Below are 23515 nucleotides of genomic sequence, written 5' to 3'. Positions count from 1 at the left end.
CAACGCTACTTTAAAAATAGCACTTACAGGTTTTCTGGCAAAACAAAAGCGAAACCACTGAAAGCGCTCCCGTCTTGGGCTTGTAAAACCACCAGGAAGCAAATCCAATAAACAGATGCACATTCCGACCTTGAGCCACGCCTCCTCCTCCACACTCTTCCACCATCCTACGCATCCCAGCACTCACAAAAAATATTCAAACTTGGTTTGTAAAACCGTGACCTCAACCCACACTCACCACAGCCACGATCTCTTATCTCCTCTCCTTTGGCCGTTTCCCAACACCCTGACTCTTCTGCCCTGCTTTGCACGCCTCACAAGTCAGAGCAAAGCTTGCCTTCAGTAGAGTCATTCGGAAAGGAGATCAGAGAGGACGGAGCCTGGTTGCAGCGTCAGCGACCTTCACCTGTATCTGGATCCATTCTTTAGCTTCCCAAGCAGCGTGGGTTAACCAGCTAAGAATCCCTATGGTGGAGTCATCTGTTCCTTCGGTCAATACTTTGAATTCTATTTTGTGTCAAGCACAGTGTCAGGCACCAAGGACACAGCAGGACACAATTCCCAGCCCTTTCCCTTAAGGGGAGTCTGGGAGGGAGAGAAACAGGTAAACAGCAGTGCCGGGCATGGGGCAAACACACAGGATGGGGAGAAGGTGGAGATGGTCATGAAAGGCTCCTTGAGGAAGGGTGAATAGGAGTTGGTAAAGTGAAGGTGGAGAAGACAGATGTGAAAGGAATTGAGGGAATAACACATGCAAAGTCCTGGGGGTAAAATTCCATATTAATTTGCCAACGAGGCTATTTTAAGAGAATTAAGAGAGCACTATGTCCATGGGTCCTGGATTCCTGATCCACACGCTGCAGGAGCTGAAGGAAGTCCCAGCAGTATTGGTAGAGGTAACAGGCTGAGACCAGGGTGAGTTCTATTGGGCCAGTAGAATATATCTGAAATTTGAAATCAAATGTCTTTTGGGTTTTTTTGCAGTTTTCCCCCAATCCTGCTACTTTCTAGTGTTGTAAACCAGTGGTTTACATATTATGCTGCCTGCCTGACCCCTGTGAGATCCTGATCCTTAGTCTCTGTCATTCTCTTGATTTTTAATGTAAGGAGCCTGGCTGCTAGATAAATAGATCATTCATTCATTCAAAAAATATTGATTTTAGAACTCTGAAGGAGGCTAGATATAAATTGGTAGTTTTGGCTTTCATGGACCTTACAGTATGAAATAGAAGACAGATAAGTAAATAAGCAAACGGGTATATAATATATAAATTATGACAAGCGCTTTGAGGGTGACATGAGATGTTAGTAAGGGTCTACGTTAGAATGGGGGACCAGAGAGGACCTCTCTGAGGGAGAACGTTTAAGCAAAGACTGGGAGGATGAGAAGAAAGTCTTTGGAAGAGTGTGGAGGAAATGTTTTCCAGGCAGCAAAAGTGAAGGCAAAGGTGAAGTGGGGTAGCTTGTGACTTGTACAAAGGTGCTTCTGCTGACCAAGCCATGAACCCTGGGACAAGGCTGTGTCTGTCCCGAGAAAGGGATGTGCAAACTACAGGATGGGGAGCGGAAGCCCCTAGCTAGGAAAAACCAAAGACAGCAGATCATTGCACTGGGGAGAACTGATGTCCCTTTAAAGTAGAATGAACACTCGGGAGGGCGGAGTAGGAGGGATAGACTAAGCTGCAGATATTGTGGGAAATCCAATAACACTGAGGAAGGCTGTTTGTGGAGACCAGGGTGACAGGGATACACCAGGGAAACATCTCTACTTGGAAGACCCAATAAAACAAGTCATCTGGGTTCTAGGTAGAGCAATGCCCTGGGAAGCGAACAGTAATACAAAGAAATGAAGGAACAACCCCAGCCTCAGGCTGATGGATCCTGGCAGATACTGGTCTCCAGCTTCATGGGAAAGAGGAAGGAAATAGAGGAAAAAAGGATAAGAACTAAGTAACAGTACAGAAACCCACTTACCAGAACTGGGTCCTGGGACCAGAAGAAAATCAGGGCAAAGCTCTCTGGATGTGGTGTTATTGGTTTGGGCTTCTTTAAATTCTTTCCATACAGAAATTTGAGGAGGGCAACGCTTGGTCTGTACGAAGGAACTAAGCTACATCAGATCTAAAGATTAGATGGACAATGGAGAGGTAGAGATCCAGGCGAGTCATAACATGATCTACACATCTGGTGCTTTGAACAAAGCATAATATGAATTCAGTTTGACATGACTCAGTCTGGGTGCACCAGCGGCAACTCTTAGTCATTTGTGCATCCTTCTCTTGGTTGCATCAGACATTCCTTATCCACCACCTCACATACCCTCTACCACTCCTGTCCCTGGGGCCCTTGGCCGTTTGTTTTCCCAGCTGCTATGGCAACTACCTTCACATGGGTACAACCCCACAATGCTCTGCATCCTACCCCAGCTGTACATTACTCGCTTGCTTCTCCAGGCTTTCCGTGTAGCCCCTAAGGTGTGAGATGCTGAGGAATCTGAACTGGCATCATGTTATATGTGACTTGAAAGTGTGGGGGAGTTAATGTTCTGTGAAGTAGACTTGGGTCAAGGTGAGATGGAAGCTGGCTGATAAATTCTTCCTTCCTCCTGCTGAGGCATACTGGTCTACGTGTCTCAGAAGATGGTTGTATGAGATGGAACAAACAATTGTCCTTGTTTCCAAGCTGTGGCTGACTCACTGGCCTTCCTTCCCTGCTGCACTCTCCCTTTGTCCCATTTCTACTTCCTGGTATTGCATCCTTAATGAAGTAGTAGTGCCTAAGCTTTTGCTTCAGGCTTCACCAAGACACAATCAGTTTTAGAATTGTGCCGGGGTTAATAGCTTATAGGTCAGTAGCTTACAGCCCAATATTAGCCAAGAGCTACATGTGGCTATAGACCACTAAAAATGTAGCTGGTCCTCCTAATTAAGATATTGTGTAAATATAAGATACACATCAGGGGTGTGGCCAAGATGGCAGAGTAGGAAGACTCTGAGCTCACCTCTTTCTATGGGCACACCAAAATTAAAACTATTCGTAGAGCAATTGTTGATGAGAATGACCCAAAGAATAGGAGAAAAGATTTTCCACAACTAAAGATATAAAGAAGGAAACACAAAGAGATGGGTAGGAGGGGCAGGGGTGTGGTACAGTCAAGATCCACACCCCCAGCAGAAGACCCACAAAAGGGAGGATAATTACAATTGCAGAACTTCTCCCCAAGGAGTGAGAAGTCCAAGCCCCACATCAGGCTTTCCAGCCTGGGGGTCCTGTACCAGGAAGAGGAGCCCCCAGAACAGCTGGCTTTGAAGGCCAGCAGAACTTATGTACAGGAGAGCTATTGGAAACAGAGACTTTGCTCTTAAAGGGCTCATGCAAAATCTTACACGCTCTGAGTTCTAGCTTAGAAAGGTGCCTGGGTCAGACTCACTTGCTGGGACTCCTCCTTGGTATATAATGTTGGTGGCAGGCATTTTTGGGAGCTCATTCTATAATCAGGACACTGGTGCTGGTGAGAGTCATTTTGGAGTCTTTCCTCTAGCCTATTAGTGCAGGGCTTAGCAGTGTGCCAGCAGGTCAGCACCAGTCTGGGATCCACAGAGCCACACAGCCAGCTGTGTGGGGACCTGGGCCCATCTGCCATCCACTGGACTGGCAACCACTGCACGAAACAGGACCTGGCAGCCAACCAGGGGACCCAGATGTTCCTACTAGTGTGCCCACAGTAGGTGGTTCACCACAACAGAAGAGACCACACAGTTCACTTAGGGGGCAGCCTTAGAACATATAGAGTGGGCTTCTTGGCTCCAAAAGATGTCTCCTACATAGGGCTACTTCTGCAAGATCAGGAAACATGACCAAGACACCTACTATGTAGAAATAAACACAGAGAACAAGGCAAAATGAGGTGACAGAGTAATATTTCCAAATGAAGGAACAGGTAGAACCTCAGAAAATGAACTAAACAAAGTGAAGATAAACAATTTACCTGATAAAGAGTTCAAGGTAATGATCATAGAGATGCGCAATGAACTTGGGAGAAGAAGAATGGATGAACACAGTGAGGATTTTAACAAAGAGGTAGAGAATATAAAGAAGAATCAAGCAGAGCTGAAGAATACAATAACTGAAATGAAAAATGCACTAGAAGGAATCAATAGTAGATTAGATGATACAGAAGAATGGGTCAGCAAACTGGAAGACCAAGTAGTGGAAATCACCCAAGCAGAACAAAAAAGAAAAAAAATTTAAATGAGGATAGTTTAAGACATCTCTGGGGCAACATCAAACATATTAACATTCGCTATATAGAGGTCCCAGTAGGAGAAAATAGAGATATTAGGGCAGAGGACTCATTTGAAGACAATAGCTGAAAACTACCCTAACCTGGGAAAGGAAACAAACTTCCAGGTGCAGGAAACACAGACAGTCCCAAACAAGATGAACACAACGAGGTTCACACCAAGATACTTTATAATTAAAATGGCAAAAATTAAAGATAGAGAGAGAATGTTAAAAGCAGCAGAGAAAAGCAACTAGTTATGTACAAGGGAACTCCCATAAGATGATCAGCTGACTTTTCAGCAGACACTTTGCAGGTAAGAAAGGAGTGGCATTTTATATTCAAAGCGATAAAAGGAAAATACATGATACTATGTGTTAAAAATACTAAAGATGCCACCAGAAAAACTTAGAACTAATAAATGAATTCAGTAAAGTTGCAGGATACAAAGTTAATAAATTTGTTTCATTTCTGTACAATAACAACAAAATGTCTGAAAAAATTAATTTAGATAACAATCTCATTTACAGTTTCATCAAAAAGAATAAAATAACTGTGAATAAATCTAATCAAGGAGGCAAAATACTTGTACTTGGAAAAGTATAAGACACTGATGAATGAGATTAAGGATGACATAAACAGATGGAAAGGTATACCATGCTCATGGATTGGAAGAATTAATATTGTTAAGATGACCATACTACCCAAGGCAATCTACAGATTCAATGCAATCCCTATCAAAATACCAAAGGTATTTTTCACAGAACTAGAATAAATAATTCCAAAATTTGTATGGAAACACAAAAGACCCAGAATAGCCAAAACCATCTGGAGAAAGAAAAACAAATCTGGAGTTGTCACACTTCCTGATTTCAAACTATACTAATACTAATTTGAAAAGATATATGCCTTCCTATGTTCATTGCAGCTCTATTTACAATAGCCAAGATATGGAAGCAACCCAGGTGTCCACCAACAGATGAATGGATAAAGAAGATGTGGTGTGTATGTGTGTATATATACATACATATATATATATATGTATGTATATATGTATGGATATATACACACATACACACAATGGAATATTACTCAGCCATTAAAAATGAAATCTTGTCATTTGCAGCACCACAGATGGATCTAGAGTGTATTATGCTAAGTGAAGTATGTCAGACAAAGACAAATACTGCATGATCTCATTTATATGTGAAATCTAAAAAACAAAACAAACAAAACAAAATGAAAACAGACTCATAGGTATAGAGAACAAATGGGTCATTGCCAGAAGGGTGGGGTTTGAGAGGGTGGGAGAAATAAGTGATGGCGATTAAGAGGCATAAACTTCAGTTGTATAATAAATAACTTATGGTGTGTAACATACAGCATAAGGAATATGGTCAATAACATTGTAATAACTTTGTGTGTGAATAGATGGTTACTATAGACAGCATGATCATTTCATAATTTTGCAAATATCAAATCATTGTATAGTACACCTGAACTATCGTACTATTGTATGTGAACTACATTTCAAAAAAATACATAATCAAATTTTGGACACATAGTTAGAAAAAAGGATTAAACATGTTTTATCAATAATTTTTATATTTATTACATAAAAATGGTAATATTTTTGATATATTGAGTTTAAATATACTATTAAAATTTATTTCATCTGGTTCTTTTAACGTTTTTTATTATAGCTATAATATTTCCATTGGACAGCACTTGTACAGAATTTGTGGAATCTACCCCTTACCCCATTGAAAAGTTCTTTTGCACTTCTCTTGTTTTCTATAATTTCTTAAAGATTATTAATCAGCAATGCTATTAAAAAGTGATACTTCCAAACCAAGGGAGTGTTTTTACAGGGGTCAAAAGAAGCAGTAGCTTGTGCAGTTTGTCTATGTGAATGTTAAAATGACCATCTGTATTTGTTAATGCCTAATATGTGGGATGTTAGGCTTGTAATTTGGACTATAAGTGATCAAAGGCTTCTATTCAATGCCTTACTGTGCATATTAGGATAAGTGCAATAGAGGTTGAGAAGGCTAACAGTTTTATAAGCGTTAATCTTCTGGTATATTTTATTACATGTATTTTCCATGCTATAATTGAATATCACGAGTGTAGTGCCTAAGGATTAACTTTTGTGTTTTGTTTTTTTTTGTTCACTGCTATTATCAATTACATGTTGTGATTTGGTGGACTAAATTAAATTTGTTGCAGGGTTTGGCCCCGACCCTTCTTCTAGAATTTCCTTGTGGCTCTCTTGCCCAGGTATTTCATCATCAAACTCTTTTATTAAGCTCTCGTGCACGTGACATTGGGTATGCACTATTTATTGTACAAGTCAAATAGCTGTGGATTCTACTCTGTTCTATAAAAAGATAAGGTTCTGGCTTGAAGTCACATTCCTTCTGTTGGAATTTGGTTCTGGCTGAACTGAAATATTGTTAAGGAATAGTTTGGTGAGAAGTCACTTGAGGGGTAAGAGTTGAGTGAGTTCGTATTTAAAAGGAATGTGACTTGAGGGGGAGAAGTATTCAGCTTCAAGCTGAGCAGGGAACCAAGGAAACAGATTTGAAAGATTCAACAGGAGCAATGATTTTAAACCAACAAATTGTAATTACTTGTCATAATTCCACCCTATCTAAACAGAAGATTTTTGGTTTAGTTGTGTGTGAATCAACACGGTTGTAGAATAGTAGAATATGTTACTTAACAATTTTGGTAAGCAACGTATTGTTAAAGAAAATCCAGAAAACCTACTATCCAGGAGTTTGAACTATTGAAGGAGGATTATTTATACCCAAGCAAAAGATTCTAAAGATGATCCACAGTATTCTCTCAACAGACACGATATTTAACGGATTCCTAGAGCCAGATTCAGAAGTGAGTTTCACATGCCATGGGTTTATTAATTTTCCTTCTTTTCTAGCCTGTACATTCCATTTTCTTTGAAATTTTGTTTCTTTTCTTCTTGAATAAAAAATGTAAACTCAATGTAGAGAAACAACTCTATCAAAAGCTTTATTTTGATAAGAGAGGAATTAATGAAAAGTTCATTAAAGATGTGCTTGTACCTGAATGGCTGCATTAGGATTAACTTTATTCAAAAGCAAGCAGAGAGCTGCGACAACCACTATAAATCAGGTATTTCCAACTAAAGTCCCTAAACTATTTTGTTACCTTCCAGGGAGTTTAGAGTTACAGGCAGAACAGTAATAGAAGAATAAACCTCTAATCTCATTCTTGTCCCACATGAATCTTTATGCCAGAGAAGTTCACTTACAAAGCTGATTTAAGCCCATTCAACAATTAGTGGCAATTGTGACAGCATTCTAAAGGTTGTCGTGGGATTGAGTCGCGTCCAGTCTGGTTTTGTTATGCTACATAAACATCTTTAAAAATGACTGCTAACAGCTTTCACTCCTCATAAAATTAAGATTACTCTGTTAAGATTTTATGACCCAGAGAGGTAGGTTATCACAGGCAGAAAATGTGAAAGAAAATGAGCTGTAGCTTGGATTTTTTTTTTTTTTTTTTTGCCAACCTACTCAAAGTACAATATTAACAGCCAAGATCATCATGGTAGTCGCTTTTGAAAATTATAAAGAATTTGAGGGGTGGTATTCATGCTAACCTTGGAATATAGTTCTTGGCTGACTTGTGGCCAATAAGCCATGGGAAGGTCGTTGCCTTGGTGTGTGGTCAGCAAGGGCTGAACATATTTTATTCATTTTTATCCTCCAGCCCCAAAATAGCCCTGACACATGGTAAGCCCTCGTAAATGCGTGTAGAATGTACGAAGACTGGAATACTGAGAGTTAGTTGTCTGAGTACCATCACCAGTTCAGCAGGGAAAGCACTAGATGTGTAATCCGATGTGAGCTAGGAAAGGGCGCAGAAGAAAGGTCATGAGGCAGCAGAGAAAGGAACGTGGGAGAAGTTGCTGAGCTTTTCTGGGACATTCTGCACCTTCAGAATTGCACGTGTGCTTTTCCGGGAGGCTTGTTAGAGGTGTTCCACGGGAGAGACGGACGCAGGAAAAGGCACATCAGAACCATCCAGATTAAGGAAAACTTTGAGTGATGGCTGTGTTCTCGGTAAGCATTCACCGTGAAAAACACATTTTTTTCAGATGGCAAAGGGAACCTAGGAAGAATTACATGAATACGAATCTACCGAAAACACTGAAAAAATGCTAAGTTCATTTATGAAGATGATATTTAAAAATATCTGAGCCTTAAAAAGGGAATGAACATTAAGATCGTAATGGCATTTGCAGTATTTATTCTAATGTTTTTTTTTTTTAAGATTTTTTTTTGATGTGGACCATTTTTACAGTCTTTATTGAATTTGTTACAATATTGTTTCTGTTTTCTGTTTTGGTTTTTTGGCCCCGAGGCATGTGGGATCTTGGCTCCTATGTTTTGGTTTTTTGGCCCCGAGGCATGTGGGATCTTGGCTCCCTGACCAGGAAACGAACCCTCCCCACCCTGCAGTGGAAGTGCGGAGTCTTAACCACTGGACCCACTGGACCACCAGGGACGTTCCAAAAATGAGTGTGATATTTTAAACTTCCCATTTTCCGTTCGGTGGTGAGTGGGCTCCTTAACGAAACCTCAGTCCTCTCCATAACTTTCCTGTTACTTTCAGTTGTTAGAATGGTTTCATTTCAATATTTAGGATTATATTTATTTGAAAACTTCAATCTTAAGTGCAGTTCAGAGAAGGTCTCCCCAAGTCCTGTGAAGACGAGACTTGCGTGTGACTCCAGCTGCTGGGTCTCCGTGGGCGTGGCGGTGGGAACTAGCTCGCAGCCTTTTCTTCCTTGGCTGCACCTGCTATTCTAGCCTTTGTGAGCTCAATGATGGTGAAAGTCTCAATGCGCCCCTTGCAAGAGTGGCTTGCTTCCACTCAGGGTTGCGGGCATTTGTAGCCCTTGGTCATGCTTGAATACCTCTTCCAGCCAAGCATGGTGTCCCTTGCCATTCTTTGATAGGACACACCTTTGCCTCCTAAAATACCCAACTCTAAGGTTCTAAGAAGAGTTCTTCAGTCTCAACTGGCCAAAACCATCTCTAAGGCTGGCAGACACCTGGGGGAATCTCATCTTCCATGTCTGTCGAAAATCAAGAAGCTGGGTAAATTGGCATATTGGGATTGACATATACACACTACTGTATATAAAAGAGGTAACTAATAAGGACCTACTGTATAGCACAGGGAACTCTACTCAGTACTCTGTAATGACCTATATGGGAAAAGAATCTAAAAAAAAAAAAAAAAGTGGATATGTGTATACGTATAACTGATTCATTTTGCTGTGCACCTGAAACAAACACAACATTGTAAGTAAACTATAGTCCAATAAAAATTTTACAAAAAGAACCTGAGGGGATGGGGGTGATCCTGACCTTCTTTCCACCAGTACTCCTCCTCCTCCTCCACTTGCCACCTCTCTGCTAGTCTAATCTCTTATGTAGGGAGCGTGGAGCGATCCTCAGGTCTGCTGGTCAACCAGACATCCACATAGGGTATAAAATGCCAATCTCTGCTTCTTGCAGTCACCCCCAATCTTTACACATAATATTTTTGGAGCCTCATTAAAGATCACCTCCCTTGTTTTGGGAAGGGAAAGAAACCTGCTCTCTCTCTGTCCTCTTGGGGGACAGAGGGGATAGATTCTTCCCATGAGTTGCTGTTTTAAGACTGTTGGACAGTTCGCTTTCTATATAGTCTAAGGAGGGCCAGGTATCGGGGGTGGCAGTAGGTCTGGTTCTACATTTTTGCTTCTGTCTGTGAGATCTCTGGGGAGGGCCGCCCCATTATTGGCTGCTTTGTGGGCACCAAACACAGAGAGCTTAGTGCCTTCTGTCTTCAGGTCTGACCCCTAGCTGAAATTTTGCACCCTGAGAAAAATCCAAGTTGACACCTTTTTAAAATATCCTTACACTCTGGAACTTGCTCCCTGTGTGGGCTGTTCTCTATTTGTCTTGTTCCCTAAGATCTCTTCTCTACCTTTCCCTCTCCTGCAATGCACCCTGGGAAGCTGATTGCTATGGACATATCACCTCGGTTCCCTGGTCTTTCTGCTTCTGGTTAGTTTTGGCTAAAGGGAGGCAGTGGTAGGAGACTGGAAAGTGGTAGAGAAGGAAGTTGGGATATTTTATAACTCTGACCCTCCCTCCCAACCCATGTTCCTCTGTGGTCGAAGCCCCCACCTGACCCCCCTCACCCCCAGCTAGTGGGCCCTTCCTCCTGCCCCATCAGTTCAGTGCTGGTAAAGCTCCCACTCTGCTAATCCCAGGATGCATTACTGTCAATTGATGGTTCCCTTGACCCCTTGCTGCTTCCTTAACCCTGTCCACACCTCTGAAAAGGGTACATTCATTAAAATAATTTTAGTTAAATTCTTTGAGTAGGCCTTCTGCTTTCTTTTGTGACCATGACAAATATGGTCACATTTTTCCGTTAGCAAAATATCCTGAGGTCTTCCATGTCTTCATGTATATGTTTACTTAAATGAAGATGCATAAATGAATCATGAGGAACCATCAGATGAAATCCAAATTGAGGGGCATTGTATAAAAACATTGGCTTGTACTTTTCAAGGTCATGAAAGACAGAGGAAGACCAAGGGACTATCCCAGATTAACTCAAAAGACATGACAAGTAAATGCAATGCCCGGTTCTGGACCAGAAAGAAAAAGTGTTTTTATTTTTATTTATTTTTACTTTTAAAATTTATTTTATTGAAGTATAGTTGATTTACAATGTTGTGTTGGTTTCTGATATACAGCAAAGTGATTCAGTTTTATATATATATATGTGTGTATATATATAAGGATATATATATTCTTTTTCATATTCTTTTCCATTATGGTTTATCACAGGATACTGAATATAGTTCCTTGGGCTATACAGTAGGACCTTGTTGTTTATCCATTCTCTATATAATAGTCTGCATCTACTAACCCCAAACTATCAGTCCATCCCTTCTCCACCTCTCCTCCTCTTGGCAACTACAAATCTGTTTTCTGTGTCTGTGAGTCTGTTTCTGTTTTGTAGATAAGTTCTTTTCTGTCATATTTTAGATTCCACTTATAAGTGATATCATATCGCATTTGTCTTTCTCTTTTTGACTTACATCGCTTAGTATGATAATCTCTAGGTCCATCCGTGTTGCTGCAAATGGCATTATTTCATTCTTTTTTATGGTTGAGTAACATTCCTTTGTATATATGTACCACATCTTCTTTATCCATTCATCTGTCAATGGATATTTAGGTTGCTTCAATGTCTTGCCTATTGTAAATAGTGCAGCTATGAACATAGGGGTGCATGTATCTTTTTGAATTAGAGCTTTGTCTGTATATATATCCTGGAGTGGGATTGCTGGATCATATGGTAGCTCTAATTTTAGTTTTTTAAGGAACCTCCATACTGTTTTCCATAGTGGCTGCACCAATTTACATTCCCACCAACAGTGTAGGAGGGTTCCCTATTCTCCGTGCTCTCTCCAGTATTTGTTATTTGTATTTGTAGACTTTTTTAAGGATGACCATTCTGACCTGTGTGAGGTGATACCTCATTGTAGTTTTGATTTGCATAAGAAAAGTGTTTTTAAATCTTGCTGTAAATGACTGATTTGCTTGTGCATGTGTGCACATGTGCATGCATGTGTGTGTGTGTGTAGAGAGAGAGTGAAAGAGAGGATAAAGTAATTGTAATAAAATATTGACATTTGGGGATTCTGGGTAAAGGGTATATGGGAATTCTTTGTACTATTTTTGCAACTTTTCTGTAAATTGAAGTTACTTCAAAGTAAAATGACTGTACTGTGTAAATGACCGCTGTCTTGCTGCCAGCCATTTATTTTGGTTGGTTTAGAGGTGAGGGTAGGAAAAATTGGCATAAAGTGATCATTGTAAATGATTTATACCAAGCCCCTAGCCAGGAAATATAACTGGCAAATTGGGTACTTCTCTTTGGATTGCTGGAAACTGCATCAAAAGGAACAATAATGCTATGAGTATCACAGATACATAATGTGTCCTTAAAAGTTTTGCCCAAGTGTTAATTCTAGCATGCTTCATATATACAAGGTCAAATATTACTACACTTGGAAATGACTAGATTTTCTTAGACGATTTGTGTAGCTGAAACTTGGGTGATTCAGTTCCTAACTCTCTTGATAATGGCATAATCCAAACTAAGATTACGTAATTTAGCTTTTATAATTGAAAGAAGCAATTCTTTGAGAGTTTACGCCATAACGAGGAAAGACGTGTTATACAAGTATCAGCACAGACCTCTCTCATCCTTGCCAAGTCATCCACTTTGGCTCTGGAAATGTATTTGTGTATTCAGTTGTATGTAAGTGTATGTAACATTCTGGAAGCTCAGAAAGTTTCATATATAATCCTCAAGTTTGAATGCCGCTAGATCCTATCTGTACCTGCTTCATAACTCTGCTGGGATTACTTGCAGAGCATATTAGGATTTGAAAACCTTTCGTAGGTATGGGAGAAAATTTTGTAGCGGTGGAGGGGGCAGCGAACTTGGCCATGGATCTGATCATCAAGAGAAAGAGGATGGCTAGTGAGGGAAAAGATAGTTTCTATCCCAAAGAACCCTTGGATTTCATCCTGATTTGGATTGATGTGATTACCTAAGGCGATCCATCTAGTTCATGGGTGGCAGCACCAGGAATTTCTGTCAGTGGTGACCCCATAAATTGGGTGGCTCCAAGTCTTCACCTAGTGTTCGTAGGCTGAAAAGAATTGATAATCAATGACTGGGCAGGTGGTCAAGTCCCAACTAAGTGGCTTTCACCCTGACACAATGTCCTCTATTTAAAACAAAACACCTGGAACTAACACAACATTGTAAATCAACTATACCCCGATATAAAATAAAAATTAAATTAAAAAAATAATTACAAAAGGATTTGCACGTGTTTGACAAAGATGAAGACAAATTATTTTGAGAAAGGCCCCATGGTAAAAAATTAAAATTAAAAAAAACACAAATATTTGTTATATCCATTTAACATACATTGATAATATATTCTACAAAGGTAATTTTATTTTATTTTTTATTTTTTTAATGTTACATATATTTTATTCATTTATTTTTTTACCATCTTTATTGGAGTATAATTGCTTTACAATGTTGTGTTAGTTTCTGCTGTAAAACAAAGTGAATCAGCTATACGTATACATATATCCCCATATCCCCTCCCTCTTGCGTCTCCCTCCCACCCTCCCTAGCCCACCCCTCTAGGTGGTCACAAAGCACCAAGCTAATCTCCCCATGTGTTGCAGCTGCTTCCCACTAGCTATCTATCTTACATTTGGTAGTGTATATATGCCCATGCCACTCTCTCACTTCGTCCCAGCTTACACTTACCCTTACCCTGTGTCCTCAAGTGCATTCTCTATGTCTGTATCTCTATTCCTGTCCTGCCCCTAGGTTCATCAGAACCTTTTTTTCCCCTTAGATTCCATATATATATGTGTTAGCATACAGTATTTGTTTTTCTCTTTCTGACTTACTTCACTCTGTGCGACAGATTCTAGGTCCATCCATCTCACTACAAATAACTCAATTTTGTTTCTTTTTATGGCTGAGTAATATTCCATTGTATATATGTGCCACATCTTCTTTATCCATTCATCTGTCAATGGACATCTAGGTTGCTTCCATGTCCTGGCTATTGTAAATAGCACTGCACTGAACATTGTGGTACATGACTCTTTTTGAATTATGGTTTTCTCATGGTATATGCCCAGCAGTGGGGTTGCGGGGTCATAAGGTAATTCTATTTTTAGTTTCTTAAGGAACCTCCATACTGTTCTCCATAGTGGCTGTATCAATTTACATTACCACCAACAGTGCAAGAGGGTTCCCTTTTCTACTCACCTTCTCCAGCATTTATTGTTTGTAGATTTTTTGATGATGGCCATTCTGACCAGTGTGAGGTGATACCTCATTGTAGTATTGATTTGCATTTCTCTAATGATTATGATGTTGAGCATCCTTTCATATGTTTGTTGGCAAACTGTATATCTTCTTTGGAGAAATGTCTATTTAGGTCTTCTGCCCATTTTTGGATTGGGTTGGTTTTTTTTTTTGATTTTGAGTTGCATGAGTTGCTTGTATATTTTGGAGATTAATCCTTTGTCGGTGGCTTCATTTGCAAATATTTTCTCCCATTCTAAGGGGTGTCTTTATGTCTGGTTTATGGTTTCCTTTGCTGTGCAAAAGCTTTTAAGTTTCATTAGGTCCCATTTGTTTATTTTTGTTTTTATTTCCATTTCTCTAGGAGGTGGGTCAAAAGGATCTTGCTGTGATTTGTGTCAAAGAGTGTGCTTCCTATGTTTTCCTATAAGAGTTTTATAGTGTCTGGCCTTGCATTTAGGTCTTTAATCCATTTTGAGTTTATTTTTGGATATGGTGTTAGGAAGTGTTCCAATTTCATTCTTTTACATGTAGCTGTCCAGTTTTCCAAGCACCTCTTATTGAAGAGGCTGTCTTTTCTCCATTGTATATTCTGCCCTCCTTTATCAAAGATAAGGTGACCATATGTGTGGGTTTATCTCTGGGTTTTCTATCCTGTTCCATTGAGCTATATTTCTGTTTTTGTGCCAGTACCATATTGTCTTGATTACTGTAGCTTTGTAGTATAGTCTGAAGTCTGGGAGCCTGATTCCTCTGGCTCCGTTTTTCTTTCTCAAGATTGCTTTAGCTATTTGGGGTCTTTTGTGTTTCTATACAAATTGTGAAATTTTTTGTTCTAGTTCTGTGAAAAATGCCATTGATAGTTTGATAGGGATTGCATTGAATCATTGTAGATTGCTTTGGGTAGTATAGCCCTTTTCACAATGTTGATTCTTCCAATCCAAGAACATGGTATATCTCTCCATCTGTTTATATCATTTTTAATTTCTTTCATCAGTGTCTTTTAGTTTTCTGCATACAGGTGTTTTGTCTCCTTAGGTAGGTTTATTCCTAGGTATTTTATTCTTTCTGTTGCAATGGTAAATGGGAGTGTTTCTTTAATTTCTCTTTCAGATTTTTCATCATTAGTGTATAGGAATACAAGAGATTTCTGTACATTAATTTTGTATCCTGCTAGTTTACCAAATTCATTGATTATCTAGTGGATTTCTGGTAGCATCTCTAGGATTCTCTATGGATAGTATCATGTCATCTGCAAACAGTGACAGCTTTACTTCTTCTTTTCTGATTTGGATTCCTTTTATTTCTTTTTCTTCTCTGATAGCTGTGGCTAAAACTTCCAAAACTATGTTGAATAATAGTGGTAAGAGTGGGTAACCTTGTCTTGTTCCTGATCTCAGTGGAAATGGTTTCAGTTTTTCAGCACTGAGAACGATGCTGGCTGTGGGTTTGTCATATATGGCCTTTATTATGTTGAGGTAAGTAAGTTCCCTCTGTGCCTACTTTCTGGAGGGTTTTTATCATAAACTGGTGTTGAATTTTGTCAAAAAATTTTTCTGCAACTATTGAGATGATCATATGGTTTTTATCCTTCAATTTGTTAATGTGGTGTATCACATTGATTGATTTGTATATATTGAAGAATCTTTGCATTCCTGGGATAAATCCCACTTGATCATGGTGTATGCTCCTTTTAATGTGCTGTTAGATTTTGTTTGCTAGTATTTTGTTGAGGATTTTTGCATCTATGTTCATCAGTGATATTGGTCTTTATTTTTCTTTTTTGTGACATCTTTGACTGGTTTTGGTATCAGGATGATGGTTGCCTCGTAGAATGAGTTTGGGAGTGTTCCACCCTCTGCTATATTTTGGAAGAGTTTGAGAAGGATAGGTGTTAGCTCTTCTCTAAATGTTTGATAGAATTCTCCTGTGATGCCATCTGGTCCTGGGCTTTGGTTTGTTGGAAGATGTTCAATCACATTTTCAATTTCAGTGCTTGTGATAGGTCTCTTTATATTTTCTATTTCTTCCTGGTTCAGTCCCAGTAGGTTGTGCTTTTTTAACAATTTGTCCATTTCTTCCAGGTTGTCCATTTTATTGGCATAAAGTTGCTTGTAGTAATCCTTCATGATTCTTTGTATTTCTGCAGTGTCAGTTGTTACTCCTCCTTTTTCATTTCTAATTCTGTGGATTTGAGTCTTCTCCCTTTTTTTCTTGATGAGTCTGGCTAGTGTTTTATCAACTTTGTTTATCTTCTCAAAGAACCAACTTTTAGTTTATTGATCTTTGCTATTGTTTCCTTCATTTCTTTTTCATTTATTTCTGATCTGATCTTTATGATTTCTTTCCTTCTGCTAACTTTGGGGGTTTTTTTGTTCTTCTTTCTCTAATTGCTTTAGAAAAGAGGAAAAGAAAAAAACAAGAAAAACAAGATTTTTCTTGTTTCTTGAGGTAGGATGGTATTGCTAAAGACTTCCCTCTTAGAACTGCTTTTGCTGCATCCCATAGGTTTTGAGTCATCATGTTTCCATTGTCATTTATTTCTAGGTTTTTTTTAATTTCCTCTTTGATTTCTTCAGTGATCTTTTGGTTATTTAGTAGTGTACTGTTTAGCCACCATGTTTTTATATTTTTTACAGTTTTTTTTTCCTGTAATTGGTATCTAATCTCATAGCGCTGTGGTCGGAAAAGATGCTTGATATGATTTCAATTTTCTTAAATTTACCAAGGCTTGATTTGTGACCCAAGATATGATCTATCCTGGAGAATGTTCCATGAGCACTTGAGAAGAACGTGTATTCTGTTGTTTTTGGATGGAATGTCCTATAAATATCAATTAAGCCCATCTTATTTAATGTATCATTTAAAACTTGTCTTTCCTTATTTATTTTCATTTTGGATGATCTGTCCATTGGTGAAGGTGGGGTGTTAAAGTCTGCTACTATTTTGTGTTACTGTTGAATTCCCCTTTTATAGCTGTTAGCGTTTGCCTTATGTATTGAGGTGCTCCTATTTTGGGTGCATAAATATTTACAATTGTTATATCTTCTTCTTGGATTGATCCCTTGATCATTATGTAGTGTCTTTTTGTCTCTTGTAATAGTCTTTACTTTTGTAAAGTCTATTTTGTCTGATATGAGAATTGCTACTCCAGCTTTCTTTTGATTTCCATTTGCATGGAATATCTTTATCCATACCCTCACTTTCAGTCTCTTTGTGTCCCTAGGTTTGAAGTGGGTCTCTTGTAGATAGCATATATATGGGTCTTGTTTTTGTATCCATTCAGCCAGTCTCTGTCTTTTGGTGGGAGCATTTAATCCATTTACATTTTATTGACATGTATGTTCCTATTACCATTTTCTTAATTGCTTTGGGTTTGTTTTTGTAGGTCTTCTCCTTCTCTTGTGTTTCCTGTCTAGAGAAGTTCCTTTAGCATTTGTTGCAAAGCTGGTTTGGTGGTGCTCAATTCTCTTAATTTTTGCTTGTCAGTAAAGTTTTTAATTCCTCTGTTGAATCTGAATGAGGTACTTACTGGGTAATCTTGGTTGTAGGTTTTTCTCCTTCATCCCTTTAAATATGTCCTGCCACTCCCTTCTGGCTTGCAGAGTTTCTGTTGAAAGATCAGCTGTTAACCTTATGGGGATTCCCTTGTATGTTATTTGTTGTTTTTCCCTTGCTGCTTTTAATATTTTTTCTATGTATTTAATTTTTGATAGTTTGATTAATATGTGTCTTGGCGTGTTTCTCCTTGGATTTATCCTGTATGGACTCCCTGTGCTTCCTGGACTTAATTGACTATTTCCTTTCCCATGTTAGGGAAATTTTCAGCTATAATCTCTTCAAATATTTTCTCAGACCCTTCCTTTTTCTCTTCTTCCTCTGGGTCCCCTATAATTTGAATGTTGGTGCTTTTAACATTGTCCCAGAGGTCTCTGAGACTGTCTTCAATCCTTTTCATTCTTTTTTCTTTATTCTGCTCTGCGGTAGTTATTTCCACTATTTTGTCTTCCAGGTCACTTATCTGTTTTTCTGCCTCAGTTATTCTGCTATTGGTTCCTTCTAGAGAATTTTCAAGTTCATTCATTGTGTTGTTCATCATTGTTTGTTTGCTCTGTAGTTCTTCTAAGTCCTTGTTAAACATTTCTTGTATTTTGTCTATTCTATTTCCAAGATTTTGGATCATCTTTACTATCATTATTCTGAATTCTTTTTCAGGTAGACTGCCTCTTTCCTCTTCGTTTGTTTGGTCTAGTGGGTTTTTACCTTGCTCCTTCATCTGCTACATATTCCTCTGTCTTCCCATTTTGCTTAACTTACTGTTTTTTGGGGTTTCCTTTTTGCAGGCTGAAGGTTTGTAGTTCCTGTTGTTTTTGGTGTGTGCCCACAGTGGATAAGGTTGGTTCATTGGCTTGTGTAGGCTTCCTGGTGGAGGGGACTGGTGCCTGTGTTCTGGTGGATATGTCTGGATCTTGTGTTTCTGTTGGGCAGGGTTGCGTTTGGTGGTGTGCTTTGGGGTGTCTGTGAAATTAGTATGATTTTAGGCATCCTCTCTGCTAATGGGTGGGTTTGTGTTTCTGTCTTGCTAGTTGTTTGGCATGGGGTGTCCAGCATTGGAGCTTGTTGGCTGTTGGGTGGAGGTGGGTCTTAGCGTTGAGATGGAGATATGTGGGAGAGCTCTTGCAGATTGATATTACATGGGGCTGGGAAGTCTCTGGTGGACCAATGTCCTGAACAGTGGTCCACCAATGTTCTCGGCTCTCCCACCTCAGAGGTTCAGGCCTGACACCAGGCTGGAGCACCAAGACCTGTCAGTCACATGGCAGATGATTTGTTTATTACCAAGGATATTAAAGCACAGGAACTAACAGCCAGATGAAGAGATTCATAGGGTGAGGTCGAGAATAAAGAAACTTCAGTCCTCTTTGAGTTTGGAGCCCTGCACAGTGGCACATGAAGGCATTCTTCTTCACCAACCTGGAAGCGCTCTGAAACCCCTCCTTTTGGATTTTAATGGTGGCTTCACTACACAGGCATGGTTGATTAAATCCTTAGGCATTGATGATTAATTACAAAGGTAATTTTAACACATCAGTATGCCCTAACTATAAACTAGAAAAGAAATTAAAAATGAACTGATAAAATTTATTTTAATATATAATGCTTGTGCACAACCCCACTGGAACAATGCTGCCCAAACTCACCTGCATATACATCTCCTGGGATCTTGCTAAAAAGCAGATTCTGGTTTAGTAGGTGTTGGGTAGACCTTGAGAGTTTGTATTTCTGAGAAGCTTCCTGGTGATGTCAGTGCTGCTGGCAACTGGCATACACTTTGAGTAGTTTGGCCCTAGAAGTTATAACTGCAGAAGTGGTTATATCTGCGAATGCAGCCTGACACAGGCGTGTCGAATCAGCAGTTGAATTACCAGGAGTGGTGTTGTTATTATTAATGTGATTTTTCAGGAAATTCCTGAACAATTCTTGGTAAAAAACCTGTTCCACTTCCCTTGATTTGCACCATTAGTTGCAGTCTTGCAAAAATGCTTTGCGCTCATCTGTGAAACGAAGTTGAGTTTTAGGCTCAGATAATGATGGACGTATTTTTCACTTACAGGAATGCCCAGGGGGATGCTTGAAATTTCCGTGGAATCCAGGGCCACTCTTTGTATGCAAGATTATCCCATGGATGGCCGAACATTATTATCCTTGACTCTTGCCCACTAAATATCAATAGCACACCCCATCCCGAGACAACCCAAAATCACCCCCACAAATTTCCCAAGTCCTCTGGGGCACAGAATGGGATTCCCAAAGAGTGTGAATCAAGACAGAGTGCTGGTTTCAGTCTGCTAATTAGTAACCGTGGCAGAAGCCCACGGTGAGGTTGGGCAAACACATCAAGGGTTAGAGGCCACGGTTGCTTGGAGACAGGTAAGCCTGGGTTCACCCAGATGTGCTGGTCCATTTGCTTACGACACTGATACTACTTCAAAGGCTGTTGGAGAAGGAGTGGGCTGGAATAGAAGATGCCTCTCAGTGTGAAAGCATCTACAAATCGCTTGGGCATCTTGTTAAAATGCAGGTACCAATGCGGAAGTTCTGGAGTGGGACCTAAGATTCTGCTTTTCCAGCAGACTCTTAAGTGATGCCAAGGCTGGCTGCTGGGGCACCATTTGCTCCACACGCCCTGAACAGCAAAGGATGCAACACCTAAACTTGATGGCACTGGGGCTGTAGGTTGAAAACCTCAGTGCCCAGAATTGAGATGAGCTGAGGGCACCTAGTGTGGACAACGGTTCTCCCATCTTTTTTCCCCCTCTGTAAGAATTTTTCTTTTTCTCACTCCTTCTTACCTCTCCGAGTGATGCCAACCAGTGGAGTACAGAGCATTAGCTTGTTTGCAAAGGGTTTTTGGTTACTCTCCAGAATGGGGATGTGGTGGATAACATTTTGTTTAAGGGTCATTTTAGGTCTAAAAATACAGAATAAGCGGTACAGAGATTCTATTTATGTCATCAAAGGATATAACTAGGCATAATTTGACCTACTGATAATAGATACTTGAAAACCAGGTTTCCTGAAGATAACATCTAGTTCAAATAATGACTTACTGATGATTGAGAATTTTCTCAAAAAATCTGTTAAGGGAAAAACTGTTATTTGGTTCTGGAGTCAAGAAGATGAATTACAACATGCATGCTATAAATCTCTACTCTTGTGCTTGGAGTGTGGCCAGCAGGTAGCTAGTGAACAAAATTTAAGGAGGCACCCACTCTCTGGGTTGTGCGAGGACCTCCTTAATTTTTACCTTAGATGCCTCACCTACCTCACCTTCCTCACCCTAATTCTGACTCTGCCGGTGCCCATGACAGACATTGCAAGGAGATGATGCTTGTCTTGGGAAATGCATGGTGGGTGTACCATTTACCTGGATAAAGATATCTTCCATGTATCTTCGGTTGTTACCAGTTGTCTGGAATACTGTTTTTATTCATACGTTTTGTGGTTTGCCAAAATAAACCCCATAGAAAGCCATGCCAGATCCTTTCTTGAAGACATAGAGATGGAAAAAATCTCGACAATTCTTTAAACAAATTTCTCCTTCTCTGTATCTAACATTTCTTCTTGAGCTTCTTACAAATGGAGTGTTATTTTGCCATAGAATTTCATAGCCTGTATATTTGTTATTTGGAAAGCTTACCTAAGGACGAGAATTTCCAGATTGAGTGAGTTTTCTATTAACAAAACAAACCCAAAACAGAACAGCAAGTCAAAACCACAAACCATACCCCTTCCCCCGCATGACTTGTCATGATTAAATTATGAAAAATGCTTTATTTTTGAAAGAGGATGAGATCCCAAAGGCCAAAACCAACACTGGAAATCCTTCTGTTGGAAAAGGCCTTTTAGAATACTTTGTAGCTGGGTTTCAATTGCTTTGATTTAGACCCGCTGCATTAAAATCAGTGTGAGTGAAGCGTGGACCTGAAACGTATAAAGTGGCAAAACAACGGGTGTCATTCTCAATCCTGCCTGGTATTCAGGCAGGATTGAGAACGACAGCCTGAGGATATGTCTGTTTTCAGGGTGGCAGAAAATGCCCGCCTTGTCAAAACAAAGTTTCTCTCACTATGTGAACCAAAGGAGGCATTACCAATTAAATTTTTTTCCTTGAATTTATGGAAAAATGATATTATAATAGCAATAACAAAAATAAAACCAGTAAATTCCATAACCCTGATAAATGACTCACTTGTTTTCATTTTCTGTTTTTTCAGCTAGTCTGTCCTCAGCTAGTGTGTGATCACGCTTCAGGGGTGTGTGACCTTGGCAGTGACATACGGCTCCACACTCAGAAGGGCCCACAAATTCCCTAGCTGGTCACGTCTTAATACATGTATGTAACGGCATGGAATTTTATACAGCTCTGAGTCCAGGGCTGATGTGAAGCTGCATTCTTTTTTCACTCGGAAATATATTATAGGTATTTTTCATGCCATTTTATGCTGTTGTTGTCATCTTCATGATGATTAGTTTTTATTGTTATAGAATATTAAATTAATTACATTTATAATCAAGCTTCTATTCCCTTACCTTAATTTTTCCCATATTAGGTTGCTTCTCGTTTTTTCACTAATACGTATTTTATACCAATGAGAATCTTTGTGTATTCAGCTTTATCCTTTGAAAATTTTACTGAGGATGCATTCTTTGGACGGGGATCCCTGGGCTGGGCCGACCATACTTCTCTGCTTGCCTAGGACAGTTGGCTTATGTCTGGTGTATTTATTAATAGCGCCCCCTTTTGATCTCAGAAGTGCTCCCATTTGGGCTATAAATTTCATGGTTTTCTTGATATTATGGCTATTGAGCACTTTTAGAAGGGAGAACTGATAAAATCAAGTGATCAACCATAAAATTTTTTTTTTTAACTTTGGGTTTATTTATTTATTTTTGGCTGTGTTGAGTCTTCGTTTCTGTGCGAGGGCTTTCTCTAGTTGCGGCAAGCGGGGGCCACTCTTCATCGCGGTGCGCGGGCCCCTCACTATCGCGGCCTCTCTTGTTGCGGAGCACAGGCTCCAGACGCGCAGGCTCAGTAGTTGTGGCTCACGGGTCCAGTTGCTCCGCGGCATGTGGGATCTTCCCAGACCAGGGCTCGAACCCGTGTTCCCTGCATTGGCAGGCAGATTCTCAACCACTGCGCCACCAGGGAAGCCCAACCATAAAATATTTTATAGAACATTGAGAATAAAAACTTTAGAAAATAAAATATAGTAAAAGGAAAAGCTTCTTTAGAAAAGATTATCAAAATAGGTTTAAGTTTTCCACACAATCACATAATTAAGAAGAATGGGATTTAAAAAAAAAAAGAAGAAGAATGGGATTAAGTAAATGGCAGTAATATTTGGGGGCATTTAAAAATTTTTAGCAAATATGTGGTTATTAATGTCCCAGGGTGGTAGGAAATACCACTTAAAAATCAAGATGTTACCTTTATTTTTAAAATCCACAGATAATTCTGGTATTGTGTTAAAATTTCATTAATTCTGGTATGACCAATTTAAAATTTGTGATAACTCAGCAAGGACTTTAAGGTTTCTCTTTTCTATATCACGAAAAAAAAAAAAAAAAAGCAAAAGGACATTCCTAAAGGAGGAATAGTATACATAAGAATATAGAAAGAGACAGCTATTCACTTTGGAGAATAAATAACTTAAAGAGCTTCAATAATTGTACTTACATAGCCAAAATGAAATGACT

General features: G+C 39.4%; 1 long non-coding RNA gene across 1 annotated transcript in view; it reads right to left on the bottom strand.

The window, feature by feature from the left end:
- The window catches only part of LOC309629130, a 55290-nt gene extending 32052 nt beyond the window's left edge, over positions 1-23238 (bottom strand). The window contains exon 1 of the long non-coding RNA XR_014244872.1: positions 1975-23238. This is a non-coding gene — a long non-coding RNA (uncharacterized lncRNA). The remainder of the gene's footprint in view (positions 1-1974) is intronic.
- Positions 23239-23515: the final 277 nt, after the last annotated feature.

This window comes from Balaenoptera borealis, assembly GCF_965194805.1.
Source record: "Balaenoptera borealis genome assembly, chromosome: 5".
Lineage (NCBI taxonomy): Eukaryota > Metazoa > Chordata > Mammalia > Artiodactyla > Balaenopteridae > Balaenoptera > Balaenoptera borealis.
Note: the sequence above shows the minus strand (reverse complement) of the source record. Positions and strands in the feature narration are given on the sequence as shown.